The sequence below is a fragment of the Camarhynchus parvulus genome, chromosome 20 (genome assembly GCF_901933205.1).
Source record: "Camarhynchus parvulus chromosome 20, STF_HiC, whole genome shotgun sequence".
Taxonomy (NCBI): Eukaryota; Metazoa; Chordata; class Aves; order Passeriformes; family Thraupidae; genus Camarhynchus; species Camarhynchus parvulus.
Genome location: NC_044590.1, coordinates 5,602,961 through 5,629,726, shown reverse-complemented (window position 1 = coordinate 5,629,726; position 26,766 = coordinate 5,602,961). Strand labels below are relative to the sequence as shown.

The window sequence follows — 26,766 nt, the reverse complement described above, 5'->3', positions numbered from 1 at the left end:
GAAAGGAGCTGGGAGCGCGAGAGAGGGAGGGGGTATAGGGGGAGGCTGAGGAGGGAAGGAGGGAAGGGGACGTAGGATTTCTAAGGAGGCCTGACCCGGGAGGATAAAATATCCTGTTTTCATTGGTTCAAATGAACCATTAGGGAGAGAGTAATTTGTTGACCTTTTTGCTGCCTTATCATGAGATGAACAGCCTTAACATGGGCTTCACGTTTGCCTTAACCCCACCGTAAATCATAGAAAAATCGATTTTTTCTTTTTCCTTCCCACCCTCCCCAAAAAAATATATAAATAAAGAACAACAACCAAGAAACCAGCCTATATTTTAAGATGATTTAGCAGAGCAAGGCCAGGTAGATCTGCGCACTGGTCAGACTCTGTGGATGTTGTCCTCTGCCTTCCTTTTTATTTTTGTTCTCTTTTGGCTGAGCAAGTGGGAATGAGGGCTGTGCAAAGGCTCTGCTTCCTTTGGGAATTCAGGCTGGAGGACAGTGATTTTCCTCTTATTTCCATCAGCCTGGCTTGGCAGTAGTTCCAATGAAGTCAGTTTGCACTCTCCTAAAGCCAGTCTCTTTCCCCAGCTCCTGCAGATAGTCTGGCATGATTTTGGCCGAAGAAAGGCAGGCCCACATGAGGGTTTGGTTGAAATGACAGTTTTAGAGTTCGCTGTGGACCTTCCATGCAAGGTTGCCATCTGTGCAAGGAAATGGAGCTCGCAGAGTTTGGAATATGTCAGCTTGCTGGGGGTGTACCCAGAGGCTGCTCATTGCTGAGCCCAAACCGTGCTCAGATCTTGTGAAGCACTGGATTTTCTTGGGTTTCACTCTAAACCTTGATTTGCAAACTTTGGAGGCTTCAGAAGAGTCTGAGCACTGAATACCAACAACAGATACACCCAATATGTTGCAGTGGAACCAAATGTTTTTAAAAAGCATTGGAAGTTGTCTGCTCTGGCATGGGAAGAGACCACCACAAAGCTTTTCCTGTGTCCAGGTTGGTTTTGGATTATCAGTCCTAGGGTGTCCTGTGTTTGCTGTGAAGCAGCTGTCAGGGATGAGGTGGGATCCTGCCAGACAATTCCTGCCCTTTGAGGGAATTCAGCCTCACCTGCAGCTCCTCAGCTGCAGCTCCCACCCAGCTGAGCCAGTCCAACAGTTCCAATCTGTCCATAGCATTTTGTACAACTTCACTCCCAATATTTTGTTGTCTCTCCTTGGCACAGCAGGGAAAACGTTCCACTCTCGCACTGGAAAACATTGTCCAATTCTAAAGAGAAAATTACTTGAAATTGCAGGTTAGCCAGGATTTTTTACTTTGCGACGTTTGTGTTTCCATTGGGTCTCTTATTATAGGAAATTTAGATATGGAGCAGAAGCATCTGGCCTTCAAAGGACCCTGAAATTGCCATGGGATGTTATGATAATGCTGCTTTTATGTGACTGATCTTTTCCATTTGTCCTTTGCTCTCTAGGTAACAGCTTGGAAAATGTCACCTTTTGGTGGGTAAAGAGAATGCTGCTCTGTGTAGGGTTTGTGATACCAACTTTTATTATAATCATTCTACATGAGATGCAGATCTTCCAGCAGCCAGCAAATTCTTGTCAAATGAACCCAAATCAGGAAGGTCAAATGTTCTCATGGAGAATGCAAGATAAGGATGACTTCTGTGCCTGCTCTTGAATATAGCATCTTCTTTGATCAGAAAGATATTTTAAATTACTTCTAGCAGCAGGCTGGGTAACAATATACCCGTGTGTGCCAGGCTAAAAATAGCCCTTGGAACTGCATTTGTACTACACTGTGAAGTATGTGATTGCTGGGAGAGATTTCAGAACTTTCTTTTTTGCTTTCTGTCTTACATTAATTACACTTTCCAAACATATCTTTAACATATTGGATGTCAGGATTTCTTCCTCAAATGCATGATCACCTTGGGTTTTGGAAGGTGTTGTTGGATTTTTAGTGGCAGTGTAGCTATTATGAAGGTGGATTTTATTGCATTAAGAGTTTAAAGAAGTTATTCTTAAAATAAATTATAACCTGAATAACAAACACATAACAATAGGGTTTTGTAAAACCCTATAACAATGGCATAGGTCCTGTAGTTTAACCAAAAATCAATGAAAAATCAATTATAGAGCTTTGTTTTAAAGCTTTTCCTATGCAGTGCTTGCAGAGTAGACTTTACAACACGCTGTTATATGAAAGGAAAAAAATATATTACTAAATCCAGCTTCTAAACCAAAGAGTAAAGTGAATAAAACATGTATTTAAAGTGAAAAAAACCAGAAGAAATTGCAGAGGAAAAAATCTCTTCTAACAAGCTTTATTTTCTCTTTTTATTTATTTGTCTATTTATTTATTTAAAGCTAATAACATCCTTGTATTAAGCTTTGAAGCAGGAGAGTGTTTGTGTGTGTGGTGGGGCAGGAGCTGGAGGGCTCCCTGAAGCCTTTGACACCTTGATGAGGATGTTTGATCTTCATCCCCACTCACCCCCAGCTCCAAACTCAGCTCACACCTTCACCCTTTGGAATGGTGCGGAGAATTCTCAGGGATAGAAATCTGGGCTTTCCAGGGAAATTCCTGGCAATTCATCCATCTTCATGCAGTCCCAGCACAGCAGGACTGCTGCTGAGGCACAGGGACACCAAGACACTGCCCTGCCAAAAGCCACCAATGGTTCCAGCAAAGTGTGGGCTGTAGGACCAAGGCTCTGGCCATCTCTCCAGGTGGTGCAGATGAAACTGGAGCTGTGCAAATACGTGGCAGGATGGGGATAACAATCTGTATCTCCTAAGCCCCAGGGTATTTTGTACCCCCTCCCATTTGGTTGCTCTGCATGAAGCACAGCCATCCCAAGAGAAAGCAGGCTGGGAGGTTTTGGGGAGATGCAGCTCAAGCTCTGTGGGAGCTGGGGCAGTTGGTGCCTTTGGAATTTCTCCATCCAACATCTCCCCACCCCATTTGTGGCTGTTTCCCTGCTGTCTGCTCTTACCCTGTGTGGGTGCACAATTTAATTACTGCTGTGGAGACAGGGGGTTCTTGCTTTTGTTCCCTCCATATTTCTCAAAAAGCAATGTCAGTAATATGCCTGTATAGAGAGGATTGTCTTTCCAGAAGGCTGTGAAATTCACTGTTGAGAATTTTTATTAAGCCCCTTGAAATGTATGCAGTAAATACAGCCTATAACAGCAAAAAGAGCACAAGGGATGGTGCTTGTAGGGCCAGGTGGGGTCTGGGAGTGCCCCAGGGAGAGGGGGAGGTTTTGGTGTCCCCACTTGAATCTGAGGAAACTGAGGTACAAGCTGTGGTAACACAGGGAGAAATCCTAAATCAGGATGAAGGTGAGATGGGGACCTGGTGAAGGAACCTGAGGACATGTGAGGTGCTGCAGGCTCTGCCACAGCCCCCAGCACTACAGGTGATCCACACCAGCACCCACATCCACATCCACAATCCTTCCTGACAGCACTGCCTGGATCACAGGGTCACCTTCCTTTCTGGGCATTAACAAACACCTGAAGCACAGCAGGTGCCTGCTCACACCTTTCTTCTTAAAATGTAGCTAAAAATGAATCCCAGGCCTCATGAAATGCAAAGGGGACAGGGAAGAGGCTGGATCCACCCATCCTCTTCCCATTCCCAGTATTTATCTGCCTATGGAAAATGCTGGGGGTGACTGGAAGAAGCTATATTTCGATAACAAGAATGGAAGGAACATGTGTACACAGTTGTTTTCCCTGACTGGGGTCTGTGTAGTTCCTCTGGAAGGTTAATAAATGGTATGCAAATCCTCTTAAATGGCCGTGTTTACACCACAGCTTAGTGGCTCCAGCCATGTCCTCTACTTTCAACTCCCGAAGTTTGAGTGCAAAAAGAATTTGCTTCCCCACGCTCTTTAGGGCTCTCCCAGGTTTTGTCCATGGTTTTGCACAGCTATCTGCTCTTGGGATCAGAAAGGGCATCACCAGAGCAAAGGAAAAAAACACAAAAGTTAAATTTGCCTTAGTGAAAAAATAGGAAAAAAAAAAAAGATGTTTTGCTGAAAGACAGGAGGCTACTGTAGTGCAAAATGAATGATTAATAAGGATAAGAAAAACCTAGTTCAACAGGGCAAATGCTCAATAACAGCTCATTTAATCATTGGCAGATTAGCTGCAAATGCAAAGTGCCTGTGCAGCACTGTGTTAACTCATGCTGGAAAGTGTTGGCTACTCCTTTAATGACAGCATAACCTTTCATTGTGCATTTATTTTAGAGTCCGCTCCTTAAATGGTGGAGTGTTGGAAATTTTTTTTTCCTTTAATTATTTTTTTTTAGTCTTCTTTTGCCCTCAATGAATTTTACAACATGGGAATATGTTGTGAGTCGTGTCACCTCTGCAAATACTGCTGGGCTGGAGTTGTGTCTTTGGGAGAGAATCGGATTTCATAAAGTACAAGTTCAACTTTGGCACCCACTGCCTTTATTTCATTTTCTGGCAGCACTGATACTGTCCTTGTGTAATTGTCCTTATGAGAACCAAGTACACCCCAACAAGTGCATTTATTTGTTACTATGGGGAGAGTGGCTTAGCTTGGAGAAATACAGTGATCTAAAACCTCCTCTTGAGCAATACAACCATTGCAAAGAGAGGATCTGAAACATGGGTGATTTGTAGAAATATAATTATTGCTCTTGCTGATTGTCCAAAGAACCATTTGTTGTATACAAATTTCATTTATTATTTGCATTCATGATGAACACAGGAGGCTCTTCCCAATGGGCACTGGGTGCTCTGAGGGAAGGTCTGAGCAGCTTTCCAAGGTGTGTGGTATTTTTCCAAACCAAAGGAGAGAGTCAGGGGCATCACCCATGGCCTCAGGTTTCTGAGGCCAAACAAACCAGGGTCTCCCACTGTCTTACCACAGAAAGGGCCGTTTCCACATATAATCTTCTTCAGCCTCAGTTTACCCAGCTTAAGCCTGGACTACCACATCTGGGGTAGTGAGGGACATGAATAAAAGTATTGATGTACAAAAAGAAAATTTGGGCCAAATAAAGGGGAGGAAATGGTGGCTGAATCAGTACTAAAATTGATGTAGAGAGTTGTGCTGGTCTGGGCTCTACCATAATTCACATTTGCCTCCATCAGCAAGTCCTGGTGCACAGAAACCCCAAGGATGCTCTTTGTCAATTATTCCGTGGGACTGGCTGCTTCAGCCTCCCAGCACCACTCCCCACGTGCTGTGATAACAGGATAAGCAAGAGGCAATTTTCCTGATAACACATAAATGTTTGGTTTCTGCTCAAATTCATAGTGTAAAGAAAAACACTGTTTGAGGAAGGCTGGGTGAGCAGCAGTGCAAATGCTGTAAATACCAGTTCATAGCGATGTTAGTAATGAATCTATTCTGCATTAGTATTTTTGTTTATCATCATCCAGAGCTTTCAAACAGCAGGGATTGTTTAGCAATAAAATGCACTTCTTAACCAAATTCCCCATTCTTTCCCCCCTCAAATGTGTCTGACCAGCTCTCTTGGCACTTTCCATCACATTGTAATTCTGCAGGTCGCCTGTCACATTGCTGAAGAGATAGAAACAAAGTCGTGTGTGCAGGAATTTGATCATTTGAGCTGGTTTTAAGCTCATTTCAATTAACTTGGTACACTGCTGGAGATAAGCTGCCCCTGCCTGGAGTCACCTTTACTGATAGTCAGTAAAGGATGTGAGATATATGAAGTTCACCACGGATTCATATTTATCACCAATAACTATACAGTGTTGAGAGGCTGGTAATGCACACTCTGTCATTATCTTTAGCACTTTATATATATATTTGGCTCCTGTGGCAGAAACGTTCTCATGGCTGTTGTAAGTGAAGCATCACCTGTGTAACAGATTTTCTGACGCTTCCACTTTGCTTCTCAAACTCAGAGGAAGAGGTGTGAGTGTGATGGGCTCTGAAGGTGGTGGGAAGGCTGAGGAAGGCATAGGAGAATTGCAGCAGCTCGCAGAAGGTCCTGTGCAGACTGGAAGCATTTGCATTCCCCGTTTGCAGGTGGGCTTGTAGGTGCAAGGCAGCACTATTGCCCAGCAGGACAGGGCTTTCCAAAGCTTCAGGAGCACCAGAACACGGTCTGTGACCTCTGGTGCCTGCAGAAACCTTTTCCTGGCAGCCACCTGGGGCTGAAGAGGCATCAGCACAAGGGTGTCAGGAGCTTCACAGAAAATCTGTTCTTTAAAGTCCCAAATAAAAGGTTGAACCACCTCACAGCCAGCACAGCCCAATTCCTGCTGTTCTAAGCCATTCTGTGAGGGAGCTCTGCTGCAGCACGTGTCAGCAAGGCAGAGGCCCCCGAGCACTGGCAATTTTAGAGATGATCTCTATTTTAGAGATCAAAGCTCATGACAGGATGCAATTATGTTTAGCAGAGACAGGTGATCAGGGACTAATACTTTGCATAGGAAAGACGGGCTTGGCATAGGAAATTTGGAACAATGATGAGATTTCTTCCTTGGCTCCTGGTCACAAGTGGAGGAATAGCATCATTAAGATATTAACTGAGTACCCAGAGTGGGAATGTTCCTGTAGGTTGTTCAGCTGTACTGTGCACACTGAGCTCTTGTTAAAATTCCCATCTCATTCAGGACTTTTTAAAAAACAAACCATTTAACCAAACTGCCAGAATTTGGTTAATAAGAGCTTATATTTTTTTTCTTGGCACAATTCTTTTTTCTTTTCTTTCATTTGAAAGAAAGCGTAAGAAATTAGGTACATATTGTTTGTAGTCCTTGGTCTGGTGTTTGTTTCAGTAGAAGGTGGCACAGACATTTGGAATTGCTGGCTGTCAAAGAAGCAGTGATAGCAGGGCTGCTTGAAGCAAGGAGTGTGGCCCAGCTGTACAGAAATGATGGAAAAAAGCCTGTGGATGATGCCACTGAGTTTGGATGTGTATTTTCTGATCCCTCCCATGAAGCACTAAGGTTGTGTCCTCTTCTGTGTGTTTTCTGTGTTCTCTGACACCAGACCAATGCCATTAACTGTGGGTTCTCTCTGGTGAGGGATGGGACAGTGATCAATAACCAATATGTATTTCATAAACACTCAGCCAAGGTCACTCAAACAAACACAGGAACAGATCCACAGTACCCTCCTGCTAAGTCAATGTGTCCCTAGGGAATATTCATTGCTATTGGGGTGCAGGTGTTATTTCTGCTTCTCTGTTTTAATTCAGTGGGTCCCTGAAGGATCTGATGGGCTTTGGAGACCTTCTGGCTGCACCTTTTATCAGCAGACACTATCCATATGTGGCACAGTGCTGGCCTTTCCTGTGACCTATCTGCTGTGTGACCTTGATTTTGCCCCACCACTAATCTGTAGAGCCAGTTCTGGCTCCTCAGCTATTTAACCCTTCAGCACTGCAGATCTGATTGTTCTTGCACCGCAGTGGAAGTGGGGAACCAGCTGTGCAAACAGCTCCTGCTGCTGCTGACATGTCCATAACCAAGGGAGGCAGGTGGGAGCATGAAACTAACGAATTTTGCTGGAGCTTTTGGGCCAGCCACTGCAAAGAGTCGCTGGATGTCATTGGAAAGGCTTGGTGGGATGCTGGGTGCCTTACATAGGTGAGGCTACCCCAGTTTAGTGGCCCAGCCAAGTTTATGAAGTCCTGTTACTTCTCTCTGATCCTTGAACTAGCAGGTCTGAATGCTTAAGAAGGCAACAGCTCCATCTTCAATTCTTTTTATCTTAAACATTTCTTTAGAAAATATTTTTTGTGGGATGAGTTCTCCAAGGATCGGAATTTCCAAAATATGGATTGAATATTAGGATTAGTTGGGATATTTGAAAAACTGCCATCCTAAATAAGAGAGAATACATCTGCATGTTGGTGATTAGGGCCTGGTGCTGCTCTACTCAAATTAAAAGCCCCGTTTCTCTCCCTGTCAAACACTGTAAGGAAGGAACTTCATCTTGGTAAACCATCCAGTTTAAGTATTTGAACACTAAGTGGAAGTTTCTGGTGATCAAAGTAATTTCCTTGAATAATGTATTCATACATAAACCTGAAAGAAATGTCATAATTGCAATAAGGTGTCTCAGGGGAGTTTGGTTATCATGATATAATCACATCCCTGGAGAGTGAGAGGCACGAGGCATAGCCTTGTGCTTAATAACACCCCAAGGGTGTGATTATCTCAGAGCAATCGCACCCTCATTGTGCCATGTGGCCTCAAGAGCTGCAAGGGGGAGAGAAAGCCACAAAATTTAAGTGGAGGCAACAAAAACACGAAGACCTTGGGCATTTGGACACCAATTTCTGCATTTTTTAGGTGGAAAGAAAAAAAGCTAGGAGCAGCATGATAAACAGCAGAGAGTGAAGCTGTTTCCTTGCAGAGCAAGAAAGAATGGGATGCAGTATCTGTCCTCAGCCATCTGCTGTGCCTCATCCTGCCTTCCCTCTATTTTTTTTTTTTTTTCATTCCACCAAGTTGCATTAATGTGGAGGGGCTCTCTGTGACGCAGCACAGACCTGACAGTGCCTTGGCAAAGTGTCACACTGCCTGTGGGACCTGGGCACGGCAGGCATGGCTCTGCCTCCGTGGAGAACAGGGAGGGACAGAGTGTGGAGGATGGGGAGAGGAGTAGCTCTGCACAACCCCCTCTCCTCATCCTCCTGGCTGCTCCCAGACCCATCCTGCTGCTGCAGGGCAGTGGGAGAAGGGAGCCTGTAAGGCAGGTGGGATGCTGCTGTGGGCAGAGGCTGTGCTGTTTGTGTGGGAGCCCCAGAAACCCAAGGATTTTGTTCCTCAGTGCAGGTCTGGAAGTCGGATTTAGAGGAGAGGTTTCCTTGCAATGGCTGGTACGGCTTAGGGTTGCATTATGCTCTGCTGGTTTCCATGGGGGAGGGATGTGAGGGAAGGGGCTCACCATCCTCTGCTGGTCAGGGGTTCATCACCCTCTGCTGGTCAGGGGTTCATTATCCTCTGATGGTTTCCATGGGGGGTTCACCCTGCAGAGGCTGAGCAGGTCACAAGAGCTTCAGCTGCTGCTGCCCAGCCTGTGCTGAGCTGGCTCAGCAGCACACTGTGGATGGGACAACTGGGTGCAATATTGAAAGAAAATCACTGAGGTTTGGCTGTGTAGAAGCATAAGGACAAGAGGAAAGAGGAATGAATTCCCAGCCCAGCTGTATTGCTTTGGAGGGAGTCTACTTGTGCTGCTTATGAAGGGGATTTCTGAGATCCAGTCCCACATCTTTTCCTGAAATGGAGCCCTAAAGGTGTGCAATGCTTACCAGGAAAAGGGTCGGTTGGCAATGCGAACCCTCTGAGTTTTGTGGTAGATTTTCCCCCTAATTCTCTGGCCCAACTGGTTTAAAATCCAACTATGTGGGCCTGGAGCTGGCAGGATTTGATTGAGGACATACACTTTTCATCAGGGAGAGTCAAAATCCTGCTTCTTTGCATCATTTTTTTTTTTAGTACCTGTGATTGCAAGGAACCACAGTTTGACTCTTTTTTTGATCGTGTAGGAATAAAGTGGATGCCAGAAAATAGGAGGTTTATAGCTTTCCTCTTGCTCTCTCTGCCCCAGCTCAACGTGCACAACCTTTGTGTGCAAAAAAAGAGGCACCTCCACTATTCACAGAATGCTGCAGGGAATATATCACGTTTATAGCTGTTGGGGAAAAAAAAAGCTGTTGTTTAAATCTATTGTGTGCTCTCTAAGGTTTGCAAAACCAGAGTTGTTTGGAAGAGAAACAATTTTTTTTTTCAAACGCTGGAAGATGGATGGTTGTTATGTAGGTATGGGGGGAAAGGAGATATTTTATTGCGTGTTTTGTGTTTCCAATGGCTTGTAGATGTGAGTAGGAAGGAGGAGAAGGTTCAAAATTTCAACAGTGCCACAGTGCAGCATTTCTGGGCCATTTCTGATTGTGGCTCCAAGGGGTTTTTGAAAATCATTGCTGTTTTCTGTAGCACAGTCCCTCCCTGACAGTGTGTCCTGCCATTGCTTTACTCTGCTTTTGAAAGCTGCAGAAAATGAGGGAGGATTTTTGGCAGCTGGTGAAGTTCACCCTGAATCATCTGGGGTGGCAGGTCTGTGTTTTGGAAGCCCCAGTGAGGACTGTGCTGGTGTCTGGGTGCTGGGGATCAGTCACTGCTTGCTTTGGGCACTCCAGCCAGAAAGGGAAGAGCTGCCTGGTTCCCTGAGCAGGGTGGCTCTGCTCTCCTCCACACCTTGAATTTCCACTTCACTGTCCTCCTCCACAGCTGCCAGCTTGGGGGATTTATCAGACATCTTTCCTTAGTTTGTAAAACTTTTCACAGGGCTGACAGAAGATAGGCAAGAGACTTGGTGCGACCTCACTGTACTAGACCTCTTGTGATGGGCAGAGAAAATATGTATATTTTGGACAGCTATTTTTGCATTTTGGGTACTAGGGAACATTCTATAGAGACTCTCTGTTAATTTGGCTTTGGGAAAAACGCTGTATGAAAAAATCTAGTGAAAAATCCTGGTGAGAGAGGAGAATTGACTAAAACAAATTAGAGAGGTTGGGTGCTTATTGCCTAGTCAGCTTATTAGATTTCTTCAACAATATTTTTTTAAAATCTGAAAGCCCCAAGGTGTAACTAGCATGCTTTATGTTTTTATAGAGTCTAGGCAATTTCTACAAATTGAAAAATCATTTTAAGCTTTCAGAACATGTCAGGGTGATGAAATGAGTAAATTCTGTCTATTTTTTGATGACATTTCCTCATTCTTGCACATGATAGGCTTGTTTTTGTTTACTGTTAGGCAATGCCAATAAGTTCTGAGGTGGTTTTGTCATTGTTAAAATAACAACAAGGATATTTGAGGGGGAAAGCACGTGTGGATGTGAATCCAGCAGACACAGGGAAGCGAGGCAATGGCTGGTCAGGCTGACCACTCTCGACAATATCTCTTTAAGAAAGCTCTGTACTCTCTTGCAATGTTAAAGTTGCTAAGGTAACTGTGCATTTTTTTAGAGCACAGCAATGTAAATAGGTACATGACCTGTATAAATTCTCAGCGCATAAATTACTAGAGCCCTCAAGCTAAAGTGACTTATACACTTCCTTCTTTCCAAATGACTTTTTGGCTTGTCTGCACGTCTAAGGCACAAGGATTTGGCGTGCCCAGTTCATGCTGCAGAATGTCCACCAGCAAAGCCAGGGCACAGATTTCCCCTGTGGTTTTGGTGCAAAGAGGAGCTAGAACTGCTTAGCAGGCTGTAATGGCCCCTCAAAGAGAGGGGGAGTGGCTCAGTGGTCTTTGCCCCTCCAGCCTTGCACCCCAGCAAGTCTCCCCAGCTCATTTCTGTGCTGGGAGATGCAACCCCTTGGAGTGGCATCAGCCAACAAGGCATCAGCCTTGTGCTGGGCAAGGAAGCTTGGGGTTCTCACTGGAAACCTGTGTCCCTGCCTGCAGCTGTGCCTGATCACCTGAGTGCAATTCCAGGAGCTGCTTGAAATAGGGTGGCTGGGTCCAGAAGTGTAGGTCCAAGACGCCCTAGTGAGTCCCACAGCCTGTGCGTGGGTCTAATCTGCACCTCCCACAGCAGCTTTGTCCAGTGCCAGCTCTGCATGGTACCTGTTGTGCTCTCCTTGGGCTGCAAGAGGCCAGATTGTCTTACGAAAACTGAAGCTGAACAGCTCCTGCTTTGATGCCAAATTCTACAACCCACATCCTTGTCCTTTGTCCTCTTCTGCTATTGTGTTTTTGCAGCATCCCTGAATGCAGAGTTGCTGGAGGGGATAATGCAGCTCAGTTAATTTTATGCCTGTGCACACTGTTGCTGTGTCTGCACTCAAATTGTGTGCGTGGCTTCGGAGCAGGGCTGGATGTTTGGGTCCTGCTGCCTTATGATAAAAGGTGTCATGCTCCTGATGGAGGCTTCTGGTGCAGAAATATGTGCACATACACTGGGTAACACATGTCCAGTGATTCTTCAAGCTGTGTTCGGCCTGCTGCACATATGTTGCAAAAATAGCTTGACCACTTGCAGCGAACCCAAATGAGCTGAGGTGATCTCTGTGTGTCCAGGGGCCACTTCTCTGGGATTTCTGGGTGTCTATGTGGCCAAACCCTTCATATTACATGCAGAAAAAATGCTCCAAGAGGCTGGAGAGATGGGGGTGTCCAGGGGGAGGCTAGCCCTGGCTTGGTGGTACATACTGATATCAGTTAGGAGGGGCTATAATGTTATCTCTGGAAAGGTCTGCTGGTGAACATCAGACTGCCCACATGTGCCTTAGCAGCATCCCGAGCAGGATGCGGAGAGGTCATGGAGCACCACGGGGAAGGCAGCGCTGGCAGTGCCAGTTTCACAGGCTCCTTGTCAACAATACCATCTGCTGGATGGATCACTGCTTGGAAAGGGATGGCAGGACGTGGCATCTGACCACGGTGTGCAAGGCTCATTGCCATGCTTACCTGCGGATACGAAAGGGTCTCTGTATGAAGAAGTGCTCTGGCAAAGTGGCAGTGTACCCCTGTCCCACCCTACTCCACTGGTTAGGGGTCTGGCTGAGGCTGCTTGGATCTCCAAAGATGGATCAGTTTCTGCTGAAACAACCCCAGGGAATTTCAGGCTGGAGAAATATTTTGACTTGCTCTCTTCCTTTGGTTCCTGAATCCTTTCTTCTTTCTCAGCCAGGGAAACAACTCTGGAGACTTCTCATGTGATACAGGAGGATGTGAGACCCAAATGGTGTCAGAAGGCAGGGAGCCTACTTGGAGGCCAGTGTGGAGGGCTGCCCCTCCCTGAGCACCAGAGCTCAATGTATGGGCAGGTTTGTTCTTGCTGCTGACACACAAAATCCCAAATCAGGTCTCTCATCCTCAGACTGCTGGGTTTCCCTTACATGCCTGTGGTTTTACAGTAATAGAGGTTGCTGGGGAGAAATGACCTGAGCACATCCCAGCAGAGAAACTGAGAGAAGAATTTAGGCTGGACATTGAAGTAGAAACCATTTGAGTAACAGGAGGGTGAAGGATCTGCTGTGGGGAGAAATTTGATGCCACAACTGGACTGATTTAATGTTTGCTTATGTTGTACATTGTCTTATTTTTAAGAAATAAGTTGATCAGAAAAAGTCCCATCTGCTGTAGCAGGGATGGAGCTGGTGAGCTTTGCTACAATTATACTGAGACTCAGTGGAAAATACTGGAGAAGTTCTGCAGAGATTTTTTTTCCAAGCAAACCAACAGGAGGTGGGAACACTCCTTCCCTTGGCTTGCAAGGAGAGTCGCTGTCTTATGACTCCTTGCTTCAATGAGAAGTTATTTCCTTTCTTCAGGGCAGGAGCCTTGCAATCAGAACCCTCCAAGTCAGGCAGGAAAATTCAGCAGTGGATGCATTGCATTCTCCCCAGATCCTCTGCACTGCTGCTCCTGTGGCAGCACCCGTGGGTCACCCATCCCTGGCGGGTGACAGAGCCGTGCCCTGGCTCTGTGCGCGCAGCGGGGCGTGCGGGATTTGCTGGTTTTTTATAAACTGTGCACTATTTTCAGGAGGAGATGGACTGCGCTGGCACGGGGCCAGAGGCAGCCCTCTCCTTGCCAGGAAGCCAGATGCATGGTCACATTGCCTGGCTCTCCCTGGCAAGGCTGGGAAAGCTTCAGCAGGTGTGATCAAACAGCATGCGGGAGCCGCAGGTCCAGAGCCGCCTGCCTCCGAGGTACCCCCGCACTTTGTCACCGAGCACGGCCAGCATCCCCTCCACCAAACCACAGCCCCTTGGTGCTGGGTGCTGCTCCTCCCTGGAGCATCCTCCAGGATGCTGGGCTGGGCTTTATGGATGGCTTTGGAGCAAGGAGCAGCAGCAGGATGGAAAGGCTCTTTCCCCTGCCCTCCTCCCCCGCCGGAGCCTTCCACCTCCTCAGCAATGTTGTGGCGAGAGCAGAGCCTCACAGTCAGCAGACTGCAGTGACAGATGGCAGGTCATAAGCCCTCTCGCTAATCTAACACTGGAAAAGAAAATAGGGCTGGGGGTGATTCAGCTGCTAGGCCTCAAAGCGAGGGGCTGACGGGATAGCACGCTCCTCTGACATGTCCTTGAAGGATGCTGCATCCCAGAGGACTGCGGGAACAAAAGTAAAGTGACGATCAAGCAAAAATCTGTTTGCAGAATAAGGCAAATTTTGCTAAAAATGGATAATGTGCTCAGAGTCATTCTGAGTAATTGGATTTCTATTAGCAAGATGCAAATATTACTAATAGAATTCTCTAGCAGGAATAATTTGTGCTCTGGATCTGAAGCTACCCAGGCACCGTTGTCTTTCCATCTTTAATTGTCCACTGACCAGAGCTGTCTGCACCCTAAATGTATTTATCTATCAAGCTGTCTCTTTGTATGTGTGGATCTGAAAGCAAGCTGAATCTACTTAATTCAGCACAGCATTCTGGAAACATTCATGTGGCAAGAGGAATTTCTTGGCATTTGTAAGATGCGACTTGCATTTAAAACTAATATATTTGATTTTCAAGGAAGGAATACAGGCTGCATCCTGAGTCTCCTGCTCCAGCTGGCAGACACCCATCCTGCTGAAGTGGCAGAGCTTGTGACACCGTGGTGGAGGCCAATGTCAGAGGCTGCCTCCATCCTACCATGAAATGGGTTTAAGGTTGGGAGATGATTCGCAGGGAAAACCTCACAGGGGGCACAGGGGGTTCTAATGCCGCTGGGCTGGATGGTCCCAGTGAAACCAGTGGGGGTTTTTGCTGTGGGAGGCCACAAATCAGAGCTTTAAATGTCCAGGAGTAGGGACCACGGGTCAGGTTTGCAGCTATAAAACACCTTAGCTCTGCTGCAATGGAGAGTTATGGATAATTGTGGTCCTGCCTGCTGCATCTGCAGTGGAGAACGTGCCCTGCTCTGTGTGCGGCTGTGAGGGCAGGCGCTGCTACCCCTGCTCAGTCACTGCTGGTGTCACTCTGAAACAAAACAAAACCAAAAATCGGTGTATTTTTAAGACCGATTCCTGAAGGGAGTATATTTTAGGGATTTTGAAAATGAAAATGTCTTTTCAGCGGAACAAGTACCTGTACATGATGTTCTCCATATTTTCTGAGGAGGAAAACCTCCCACTTTTGAAAACAGCTTTTGCAAAAAGTGTTAAGGGGTTTTTCAAGCTACAGTTCAAGGTTTTTTTAGCTCAAATGTTCCACTTGTTGCCCCAAAATATTTTATAAAAAGTTTTCAGGCTTGAAAACATTTTAAAGAGATAGGAAATCACAATGTTCTAGAAAACCATTTTGCAGGAGGAGAAACACTTGTGGGCTGGTACCACCAGTGTTGACATCAATTCTGATTTTTAACTTAGTAACAAGCTTGAACTGGCAGACTGCAGAGCAATTTCTTCTGGTCCTTCCTTTGCTCCTGTTGCCTTTCTTCTTGGAGGGGGAAGGAGAAAAAATTACTGTAGAGAGAAGATACTTCCTTTTTGTACACTTCTGTATCCTGGTGCTGTTATAATGGGGAAAAAGGGATATGGAAAAGGAAATTTTCCCTGCCATGGTGTAGAGCTAGAAAATACCTGGACATAAACTGCAAAACAGGATGTCATATCAAAATTATATTGGCTCTTCAAACCTTTAGAAATATTGTCAGTGGTGAAGTGGCTTAAATTCATGCCAGTGCTAAAATGGATTAGGAAAAATAAGTAATATTTTAAGAAGCACCAGGAGACTGGATGCTTCTACTTTGCTGATGTTGAAACAAATATGAGTATTGACATGAAGGTTTGGGGTGAAACTAAAGCCATGGGGTGTGTAAAGGGCAATCTGTCAGGAAGTCTAAAGAGGTTTGTTTTGGCCTGGAAGTTAAACACTTTGGCAAGTTCATTTAGCCAAAATTGGAGCAGGGAGGTGCCAAAGAGCAGCTTCTCCGTCATTTGGGTGCAAAGTGATGTGGCTGTGCTGGCAAACAACTGTGCAGGTGAGTGGAGGGCAAGATCTGAGAGGCCACACTGTCTCCTCCAAGCTCCCAGCAAGCTTGCAAGTGAACTAGTCATGCAAGCCCAGAATTAGGGTTGGAAATTTCAGTGATCAATCCCTTCCAAAGGTCCCACACTCTACTGTCAGTGACCTGCTTGTGGATCTGAAAGGAAAGCTCCATTTAAAAGTACAGAACCCCCCCCATAATTCTCATAACTACTTCTCAGACAAGATTTAGCCTTTCTGAAATCCAATATAGATCAACCTTTGCTCCTGGGAGCTACAGAATACAACCCTCTACTAAATGCTCTGGCCTTTGCATTGTAGTTTGATCCTGGCAGGAGATAACCTTGGAAAAGGGATTTTGTTACCTTTTTTTTTGTCTTGGAAAATGGCAGCCAAGATGATAAATGTTGAGATGCTCCATAAAGATCTGTTTTGCAAGAAAGTATCATTTTTATGAACAAATGCCATAAAATAATGTATTATTATCAGTGACGTAGGGCAGGGTCTCACTGTGACCTGTCATGCTGTTCGAGCATCATAGGAAAGTGAGCCCAAACTTTGCCCATCTGCTGAAAAATCCAGAGGGTTGGTTTCATTTATGGCTCAGATAATTCTTGGAAAAGCAGAGGCTTCCCACCCATTATCACCACTGAAAATCTGACCTGGGAAAGTCAGGGCAATGCAGTCAATGAATCTGTGTTTAGACACGCCCACTCTGCTGTTGGAATACTGAAATAAATAGGATTTTTTTTTTTTTTTGCTAGAAAATGAGGCAAATATAGAAAGGAGATGAACAAAAAGAAGGTGTTAAATGCTGTGTCCTGCTTTTAGAGTCCTTCTCATGTAAGTGCAGCCGAGGCACTGGAGGTGAAAGAACTGCTGGTTCCAGTGATGTGACAATAATAATAAGTAGCAGAAGTAGTGGCAAAGCTGAAGGCAGGAGCTGGGGTGGGGGAACTCTGGCTGTGTAAGTCGGCTTGTGCAATTCCCAGAGCCCTCCTTATCTCCCTGTGCCTTTGGTTGGCATATCAGCCAGACAAAGAGCTTAACGCCACTTGGCAGAGCAGCTGGGGAAATTGTTTAAAATTTCCAGCAACTGGAACAATTAAGTAAGCCTTGGAACGAGGGAGAATAGTTGTCCCCTTAGGATTCCTATCACCCAAGGATAACATTTCCAGGCTTTGTCCAGCAAGAGATGTCACTTCATTTACAGAGATCCTCACAATGTTGAGGTATATTGGATATTGGTTATTATATGCAGAAGACTATCAGGAATCATCTCAGCTGGGCTAATTGTTCCCGGGCTCAGAGCTGATAGAATTTTAATTTAAGTGCTTGTGAAGTTTCCCAGAATTATGAAAGATGATGGAAAAGCTGTGGTTTTCAGAAGTATATTATTAATATCCTGGATTCAGGGAATTTAAGGTTTCAGCCAAATGCATCCCTGAGAAAGAGATTCCTCAACTGGGACTTACTGCCCTTGGCTGCCTGTTTTGGGATGGGACAGGATGGAGAGGCAGCATTTTCTACAAGAACTGACTGTGGCAAGGGCTTGATTCCCTGACAGTCGTGTTGACGTCATGATCTTCAATGTTTGTTTTTATAGCTCGCAAAAAAAGAGAAGTGTTGCCCTATTTTGTGTCACTGATTTTCTAGGGTGCTTCTCTTCTCTTCCACCTCTTTCCTTTACTGAACCTGTGCTGAGGATGTGTCATTCCTTCACAACCTGCTCCCTTTGGATGGGGGAGGAAAAAGGGAACGGGGTGGGGAGGAGGAGCAACGACTCTGTGGTACTGTATAAATAGTTGCTTTATTATCATTTAAAAAAAAGATTGCACTCTAAAAGATTTTTAGGATCAAAACATACCAAAGAAAATGTAAAACAAAATTAAAATGAAGTCGGTATTCACATTGTCAGCAGTTATTTTGTCACTGCAAAGCATCTCCTCAAAGGAATATTGTGCAGCACAGCAGCAGCCGAATGAAGCAAGCGGCTCCGGCGTTTACTTAAAAGGGAAGTGCAGGGACATCTTCAAACTGCAGTAATGGATCCCTGGGGTTTCTCTAAAGTCTGATAGTGGCACTGACATTTCCTGTGAAGTTGGAGGCTGGCAGGTTGTTAAAACTTCCCCTTTTTTTTTTAACTGCATCAAGTGTTGCTGTAGTTTGTTGAACGTATAAAATCACTTCCCCACCTCCTCCTTTAAAAAAAAAAAAAATCCAGATATCAATAAAGAACTTGAGAGAGGAAAACACTATAATTATAGCCAAAAAGCTGGCACAATGCCTGCTGTATAAACCCGTTATTTTGGTAGCATAGAATTCGGTACTGGAATAATTCTCTGGGTGGAAACTTGGCAAACATGATCTCAGCCTGTGAGCTAATCTTTTCTTTTTCCTCCTGTAATAACATTTTTTTCTACACTACAGATTTAGCCATTTTAAAATTGTGCATCCTATTACTGAGATTGTGTATGCACAAATGACCTATGTTATGGGTCTCTGGGGTGATGTGAATGTAGACAAGAGATCTGCATGTTAGATTAAAACCCCTTCGCTGGAAAATTGGTGCCCTGTAGATTCAAATACAATTAGCCTTGATCTGAACTGCTGCCACAAGGGGAGCTGGCTATTGCTGAGGGTGTCATGGGAGGACTGGGTCCCAGGGCAAGGTTTGGGATCAGGGTCTTGGGTAGTTGTGTGATGGGGAGTATTTTTGGTTCTGCTCCTCACTGTTTCAGTCTGAGTCTTGCAGCAATTCCTGTCCCAGAGCTCACTGGTCTTGAGGAGTAAAGACAAAATATTTGATAGATTTGAGGATTCAAGTCCACTGTGAAATGGAGCTGGTTCTATCTCTGTAACATTGCTAGAGGTGTCACCAGCTGTGCACAGAAAGCAGGTTCTATGGTTAACCCTTCTTTTTAAGACAGCTGAGACACCAGAGCACCTTGGTGGAACTGTGAAAGAGCACAGATAACACAGGAATCGCAAAACTTTTTTTTTTTTCATTTTGACCTACATCTTCAGTTTTTAAAGAACAGTGTGTTTGCCTACACTTGCAGGTTCTGGGAGCTGCAGATGCTACAGAAAGAGGGTGAGGTTTGAATTTAAATTCATGCCAGCCTGCCATAACCATGTTTCTAAATGAATGTAACAAGATCTAATCTCTCACTGCTGTTGTCACTCCACCCAGGGTGCCTTGGTGTCTCTGGTCTTGTGGCAGAGACTGTCCCATGTATTGGGACTGCCTGGGTGGGAATCCAGGGGCAAAAGTGGCTTCAGAGCTGTGGGATAACTAGTTCCACTTCCCTGCAGCAGAAGGGAGGACTGCAGCCACCTTTGAAATCTTCTTACCGAAAGTGGGATGTGCAGTTTTCTGATGTGCTGGTTTCCAGAGAAATCAGCCTCTTAAAGAAGGATTTTTTTGGGAAACTTGCGGCAAAAAAAAGCACTGTTGGAATTGAAGCAGGCTGATACCTGAGGGGCTCTGTGGATGCTGGTGCTTGCTTTGGGTAGGCAGCAAACCTGCTTATAACTTTTATCATTTTTCATCTGGAGGCAAAAATTATTTTCCTCCAGCCTAAGCATGGGATGAGCTTTGGGTTTTTTGCTCCCAAGGTGGAGCAGAGTGCAATTTGCAGCAGCCTGCAGGAAACAGGACCCCTCGGTGGGGAGGTGTGAGCAGCATTGGTGCTGCCATTCAACCCCTGTTCTGGATTAAAGCTGAGTGTGGTTCAGGCTGATAAAATGAACATTGGTGGCACCTATCTGCTCATGGGATGTGCTTAAAAATTAGGGTGATTTTTAAGGTGGTATTAATTACTATGGCACTTCTTAACTAAATGATGCTTTGGCACTTTATGTCAGCCAGAGTTTGTTACTCTTGAATCTTTGCTGAACTGCTAAAGGCAATGCTCCATGTGCTTGGGCTGAAGTTGGTGCATAAATCCATAGCAGATTTGAGGCAGGAGGAGAATTTTAAATAATTTACCTGTCTGAGCTGTTCTGTGCCATTGTGGCTGACAAGGGAGAAAAGACTTTGCAAACAAAGGGGCACCACTGAAGATGGTGGTGATAAAGGAGTTACAAACCAGATCCAAAACATCACTGGGACTACAGAAAAGCTGCTGCTCCTTTGGTGGGGCCTTTGGGTCAGGCTGGCTCCTGTCTCCAAGATGTGACCATTATCTGAGTCCTGAGCTCTGCTTGGCCCTAAGAGAGGAGCCATTTAAAATCATGAACCAAGATCATCTTCCATGGTCATACCTGGATGGAGTGGCCTCTGCAGGTATTCACAAATCTCATTGATCATAAAGTGTGCCACAAAGACATCCCATAAAAAAAAATAATGAGGGTCCAAGGGGAAGGGAATTCAGTGTGCTGCTTCCTTTTGGCTTTTTCAGAGTTTGGTTTTAGCCTTTGGAGAATTCCTGTTCCTGCGAAATTTCTTAGGAATGCAGAAATGTGCAGCATGAAAACAAAACTAGATTAACTTCCCTTTGCAAGCTCAAGTCTGACTTCCAGGAGAGGAAGAGTTTTGGTGGAGTCTTGGTCCCTGGAAAACAGGTTTACATCTTTCATCTCTGCTATCTCCACAGAGAAGAAGAAAAAAAAAGCCCCAACCCTCAAATATTTTATCTTGTTCTGCAGGACCCAAGCAGATCTCTCCCCAGGGACCATAAATTCTTTCCTGGCTGTCACCACTGCTCATGGACTCTGGTGCAGCACATTGGGAGAGTGAGCTTTGTTCCTCCACAGCGCAGAGGACATGCCACAAATAATTTAAGGCGCCATTTTTCTTGTTATATGACGTTAAATATTCTCTACTTTAAAAAAAAAAATCACACCACTTGGCATAAAGTAATATATCCAGTAGAAGGGCAGATGCTGTTTAATAAAAGACACAGCACTTCCCTCTGCTCTGCATCCAACCTCCTGAATCAATTCCAGCCCACTTCCACCTCCCCTGCAAGGTGATGAGGTGGGCCAAGAACAAGCTCTGTGCTGGGCCAAAACTCTTTAAGGACCTTGTTGCTGCCTCCAATTCAACTGCAGAAAAAAGGAAATTGTGATTTCAGTGCAGCTGACTGGAATGATGGGCTTTTTTAAGCCCAGCTTATTTGGGCATCTTCTCCATCTTCAGTATAGATTGTGAATTCAGATCCTGGAGATGTTGGTGCTGTGGGAGGCTGGGCTGCAGCCCTTCAAGTCATAAAGTCATGGAATCATAAGGTTGAGAAAGACCCCAAAGATCACCAAATCCAACAATCAAAGGTCAAAGGATGTGTTCTCTGGGCTTGCTCTTGTTCCTGTTTGGAGGGTATGATGAAGTCTGGAGCTCTCAATGGTAGAGAAGATCTGGTGGCTGATGGGGAAAGTTCTCTTGCTTTTAGAGAAAAGAGATTGAACCAATAAACCAGCGAAAGAGCAAACTTCAAACTCCTCTGCTCATGTATTTATTGGGTCTCTTTGCAATGGACAAGCTGCTAATAAAGTGCCCACAAGTAGTGATTACAGGAAAGAAAGCAGAAGGTGTAAAAGGAAAAATCTGCTTCCTGACTCGCTTTCTCACCTCCAGTTTGGGGGCAATAGTGGGATTTTGTTCCCCTGCTCTGTTTCTTCCCTGATACAGAAACAGAATTGGAAAAGAATAATACATAAGCAAATGGCAACCCCAAACCAAATCTCTTGAAAAGTTGTTCCTCTGAGCTTTCTGTTTCTTTAGTGGACTTTTAGTTTGCCACCTGCTTATCTCATTCCTCTTTTGAGCCTGTGAAAGGTACCTTCATGTGCTTCTAAAACTTTGCTTCAGTGCTAAGGTAAATATGAATTTTATTCTGTGAGCAGTGATTTTTGGAAACAAGACTTTGAATGGACAAATCTTGTGATTTCAAGGGAAAACAGGAGATATTTTCTTATAAATTTAACTACTGTATTGGCACTCTTGATGTTAGGGCTTTATCCCCCCCTTTACAATGTATTCTGATTTCTTTGATATTTTCCTTGGTTTTCTGCCTAAGCCCCACCCCCCCCCCCTTTTTATTTTATTTTTTATAATTTCCAAGCAATTCAATTTTGGCATCTGCACTTGTGTATTTGTGGGGAAGGACTGGACAATGACTTTCAGATTCCAAGTTTTGTTTGACAGCTTCTTATTCCTTGTAACAATTTCATTTCTAAAAGCCAGGAAGCCAATTTTAGAGCAGCACAGAAAGAATTTCATAGGTAGCGTGAACGCAGTCAATGCAAAACCACCTCTGCCCCTGCAATGTAAACACTGAAGCATGTCCATAAATTTAACTATGACTGTTCCAAAGGCATGCTGGTGCTGTTGGCAGGGCTGGTGCCTCAGCATTTTCAAACTGCTGCTTTTTTGGCCTTATTTTTCCTCACTTTCCCGTGAATTTTTATGAATGACATAACATGTGTTTGTGTGTTTTTGTGCTTGTGTCTTAGTTTGATCTGGGTGTATCAGGCATCTGCCTTGCACAGCTCCCATCTCTACCATGTTAATTATGTTGCTCTGCTCTGACATAATAATCACTGAGTGAGTTGTGAATAGATTATTTACGATGCCACCTGAACTCTAAGTAATTATAGCTGTGTAATTTAGCTTCCCCCTATTTCATTTTATATATAATGCAATATTTCAAAATATTCCAGTGCACATCTATCTTTAGCTCTGTGTTTGAATGAATAAATTGTGATTCTCTTTCAAAGGTAATATATCAGCAATGCCCTTAAGGGAGGGTGCTGTAGCTCTGTCAGGAGTGATCCATAAACTAATTCCCACATAAACATAGACAATGGAAACAGAGAATGAACACACACCTTCATTCACAGAAAATAATACTGTACTTACCTGTCTGGGTCTGGGTAAGTCTAATGTTCTACTGTCAATGCACTAAAGGAGGGTATGCAATACATCTCAGCCTAGTGGGTTTTAATACAGGACTTTCCCTGCAGTTCAAGGTATTGGGACAAAATTAGTGTTGGGCAACAAATATTCTGCAGCAAATGGAATTAAAGTATTAATGTTTACAGCTGGAGGCGTAAAATTACTTGTGTGGGGATGTTGTTCGAGGCTGACTGTTGGTATTTGTTCATGGGCTGCAAGGGTCCCACTCCAGTACCTGCTGCTGCAGCCCGCTCCTGTGGGAACCAGACCTGTGCTTTATTGAGGAGTTCTTCAAGGAGGCACAACAAGGGCAGGGCTGTGAGAGGCGCTGGCAGACCTGGTGTGAGCAGGGATGCTGAGGGGCTCTGGGCACTTCCTGAGGGATCAGCAGTGCTTGGACATTGCCAGCACCACGTCAGGCTGCTGCTCCCTCTTCCACCTGGCTCTCTCTGGTCAAGTGCAAACACGTGTGGAGTGTTTCAGCTCTGTTCCTTGCTCTGGCTCTCAACAGACTTTGACTTTTGGATCCATGGCCCCAGCCTCCATTTGTCTCAGTTTCTTTAACCGTAACCTGTAAATCCTGTAAAATGCCACTTGCTTCTTAAATGGATGAGGCTACATTTTCAGTATTTGAACGAGGGCTGGATGCCTCTCTAGAATGTGCTGAACAAGAAGTTATAGACTTAAATGATCTTTCATACTGAGGTAAGAGCCAAGAAATCATAGAAACACAGAATGGAAGGGACCATCTTGTTCCAACCCCTGCCATGGGTAGGGACACCTTCCACTATCCTAGGCTGCTCCAAGTCCCCTCCAGCCTGACTTTGGACACTTCCAGGGATGGGGCAGCCACAGGTTCTCTGGGCACCCTGTGCCAGGGCCTCAGCACCCTCACAGGGAAGAATTCCTTCCCAATATCCAGTCTAGGCCTACTCTCTGTCAGTTTAAAGCCACTCCCTCTTGTTCTGTCACTACATGCCCTTGTTCAATCGACCTCAAATATTTGCATTTTTGTTTTGCAAAGTGCTTTGAGATCCTCATACCAAAAGTAGTGTGAATGCAATGTATATCCTCCTATATCCTTGAAAACCCAACCAGTATGATTTTGCCCTCATTTTTATTTCCACAGAGCCTTCTGGGCTCATTCTTGTGGTTCCTCTACACAAAGCCCTGGTTGGTGACAGTGGCTGTGAATAGGGGATCAATCCCACCCAGGGCTCCTGGAGTACCAAGGATGTGCACACATATATGTCATTAAAAGATACTTAAGAGAGCCAGAATCTCCTTTTTTTTTCTTTCTCTCTTTTTTTTTTTTAATTAAAAATGTCAGGATTCAAACTTTACATGGGATTTGTGATGGCTCCAATTCCCGGTTGGCATGTGTGAGGCAGCACCCAGGAGATTCGAGGTTTCCATGACATCATACGGTAACTGTGAGCCTAACAGTTAATTAAATACTATATCCATGTATTCTAGTTAATTGATGCTTCCTTTACATGGTTTATTGTGCTGCAAACTGGTATTGCTTCTGTCTCAGTGAGCAAACACAGAGAGGGAGCGGGAGAAGGGGACGGTGGGATGCTCCCGCTGGCGGCTGGGGAGAGGGAGCTGCTGGCACACGGCTCCGTGCCCAGGGGCATCCTCGAGGAGAGCCCAGCGTCACCTGCACACCAGGGGCTGGAGGTGGCTCTGCGGGTCAGATGGAGATCTTTTATGAATGAGCTGAGCCGAGCCTTGGGAATGAAGTGCAGGCACAAGCAAGCTGTGCGTTTTTGTTATTTTTTCTTTTTTTTTTTCCCAAGTCCAGCTTTGTCTGGGGTTTCTGTTTATGCAGCAGAGGACATGCAGAGAAGGGTACTCCCTCCTTGTGTTTGTGCAATGCACAAATGTGGCATCACCTCTGTGGCAGCTGTCCTGCAGGAATGTGACTCTAACCAGACCAGAATCTGGGATAAAGCTGGACCTCTCCTGCCTTAAGGGAGGAGAAAAAAATATCATCTTCATTTTTTCAGAAAACAGAAGTATTTAAGTCAGGCAGTGCAGCTTTATTGGGAGTTGGTAACATAACACAATGCGGCAGCAGGGTCTGAGCACTGACCTGCAGCAGCGCACCTCAGTCTCTGGCAGCTCTCCTAAAGGGTGTTGAATCCCTCAAGAAAGAGCAAGCCCAGGTGGGCTGCTGTGGTCAGGCCACCTGCAGAAAAGGGCAGGGCACATCACCAGGCTTGCCTGCAGAGGTGAGCACAGTGTTAAATGATGTGCCCACAGTGAGCACGACCTTGTCCGCTGACAACACAGCTGTGTCAATGTGGAGAGATGATAAAAATTCAAAGTGCCCACAAAAATTCTGCCTGATATCTGCCCCTTTCCTGCCAGCTCCTGCTGGCAGAAGTCCAGGTCTGCTTTATCTTGCTTGTGTGCCTCAGGGTATACTCACCTGTTCTTAAGCTTGAGGCTCAAATGCTGCTGCAAGAAGGGAAGAAAATATTTTTGTTTCAGGGATTTCAATCCAGAATGTAATTTCAGCAGCTTTTTACCAGGAGTTCATTTGGCTCATAGTCTCAGACTGTGACAGATTTTCTAGTCTCCTGATCTGACCTTCCACAGCACTGGGGTGATTTGTGTGGCTGTGTGTGGGAAGAAGAAGAGGATTTGTTCAATGCTGAAATAGGACTGAGAGCGTTTAATTCGTAGACAATGAAAAAACTCTGGTTTTGGCTCAGACTCCAGATGTGAAGCACTAAGACACATCTGTACACTTCTGTGCATTGCTGATACTGGAGTTCCTAAAGCATTGAGAAGCTGTCAAGTTGGTATCGGGAGCATTTCTTCATTTAAACTCCCAAGAAAAAGCTATTCTGGGTGTTTCAAATGAGAATGTTTGAAGAAAAATATCACACCCTGTATGAAAACCAAACACTGTTTGCCTTTTCCTCTTTGTCCTCTTCTCACTCTTTCTTTCTCACCAAATGTATAATTTCTCTTCTAAAAGAAGGTGGAGTACTGCAAGTGCAATAAGAAACATTTCTAAGGATGACTTTGCAAGGTTTTCACATTTGCTCTCTCATGGCAGCTTCCAGGGTGTGTTTTTTCAAGCTCACAGCTCTTGTCCACTTGCAGCTCTGTATTTCTGGTGAGGTGAAGAAACACTCTGAGAGCCATCACCCCCAAAATGTTTCCTTGTTGCTGCTGGCCTGGCCTTCTTCCAAAAGGCAAAGTGGTCCCAGCCCCATGAACAGACACTGTAGATGAAGCCAGTTCAGATGGAGGGAGAAATGAAAGACATTTACATCCCATTTCAGTAATACCCCTCCAAATTATCACCTCTCTGATCCTACCACCATGCCAAGTGCTGCAATGGTGGTGCACTTTGGAAAATAGTGCTGTCTTCTATTAAAGGTAGGTATTTTTTTCTGTAATTCTCTTTAGTGTTGCCTTTAGTGGCCCCTCTATGTGTCTCCTTTCACTTCTAATTACTGCACTAGGAGATTACAGAGTGGTGCTGGCGACAGAAAGAGAGAGGAAGGGGGAGGAATGGGATGGTGGAGAGGGAAAGATTTCTGTGGTAATTTGCATTTAAAGCTGGCACTCAGCATTATATCTCCCTGTTCACCCATTGTCTATAAACATTTTAGCTCTTCCTTCTGCCTCATCAGAATGAATTAAGCATTTTCATTGCACCACCAGCCTAATTAGAGTCATTTACTATGTTGACACAAAGGGTTTTTTTATGAGCATCTCAGCTTTAATACACTACAGCAACATTGGAAACCTCCGATCAAAAGGTAAATGTTTGGGGGTCAGAGATATTTTTCAACATTCTCCCAAGAATACAAACAACTTCCTGGGGAGGCGACGAGCGCGTGCGGCTCTGCCGGGGCCGCGAGGAGCTGGTGCCAGGGCAC

General features: G+C 45.0%; 1 long non-coding RNA gene across 3 annotated transcripts in view; it reads left to right on the top strand.

Moving 5' to 3' along the window:
- Positions 1–26,766, top strand: part of LOC115911875 — a 175,914-nt gene that overhangs the window by 13,069 nt on the left and 136,079 nt on the right. Inside the window, exon 2 of one of the 3 annotated variants that reach the window (XR_004061311.1) lies at positions 1,472–1,529. The exons of the other annotated variants lie outside the window; for them this stretch is intronic. This is a non-coding gene — a long non-coding RNA (uncharacterized LOC115911875). The remainder of the gene's footprint in view (positions 1–1,471; positions 1,530–26,766) is intronic. 3 annotated transcript variants of the gene reach the window in all.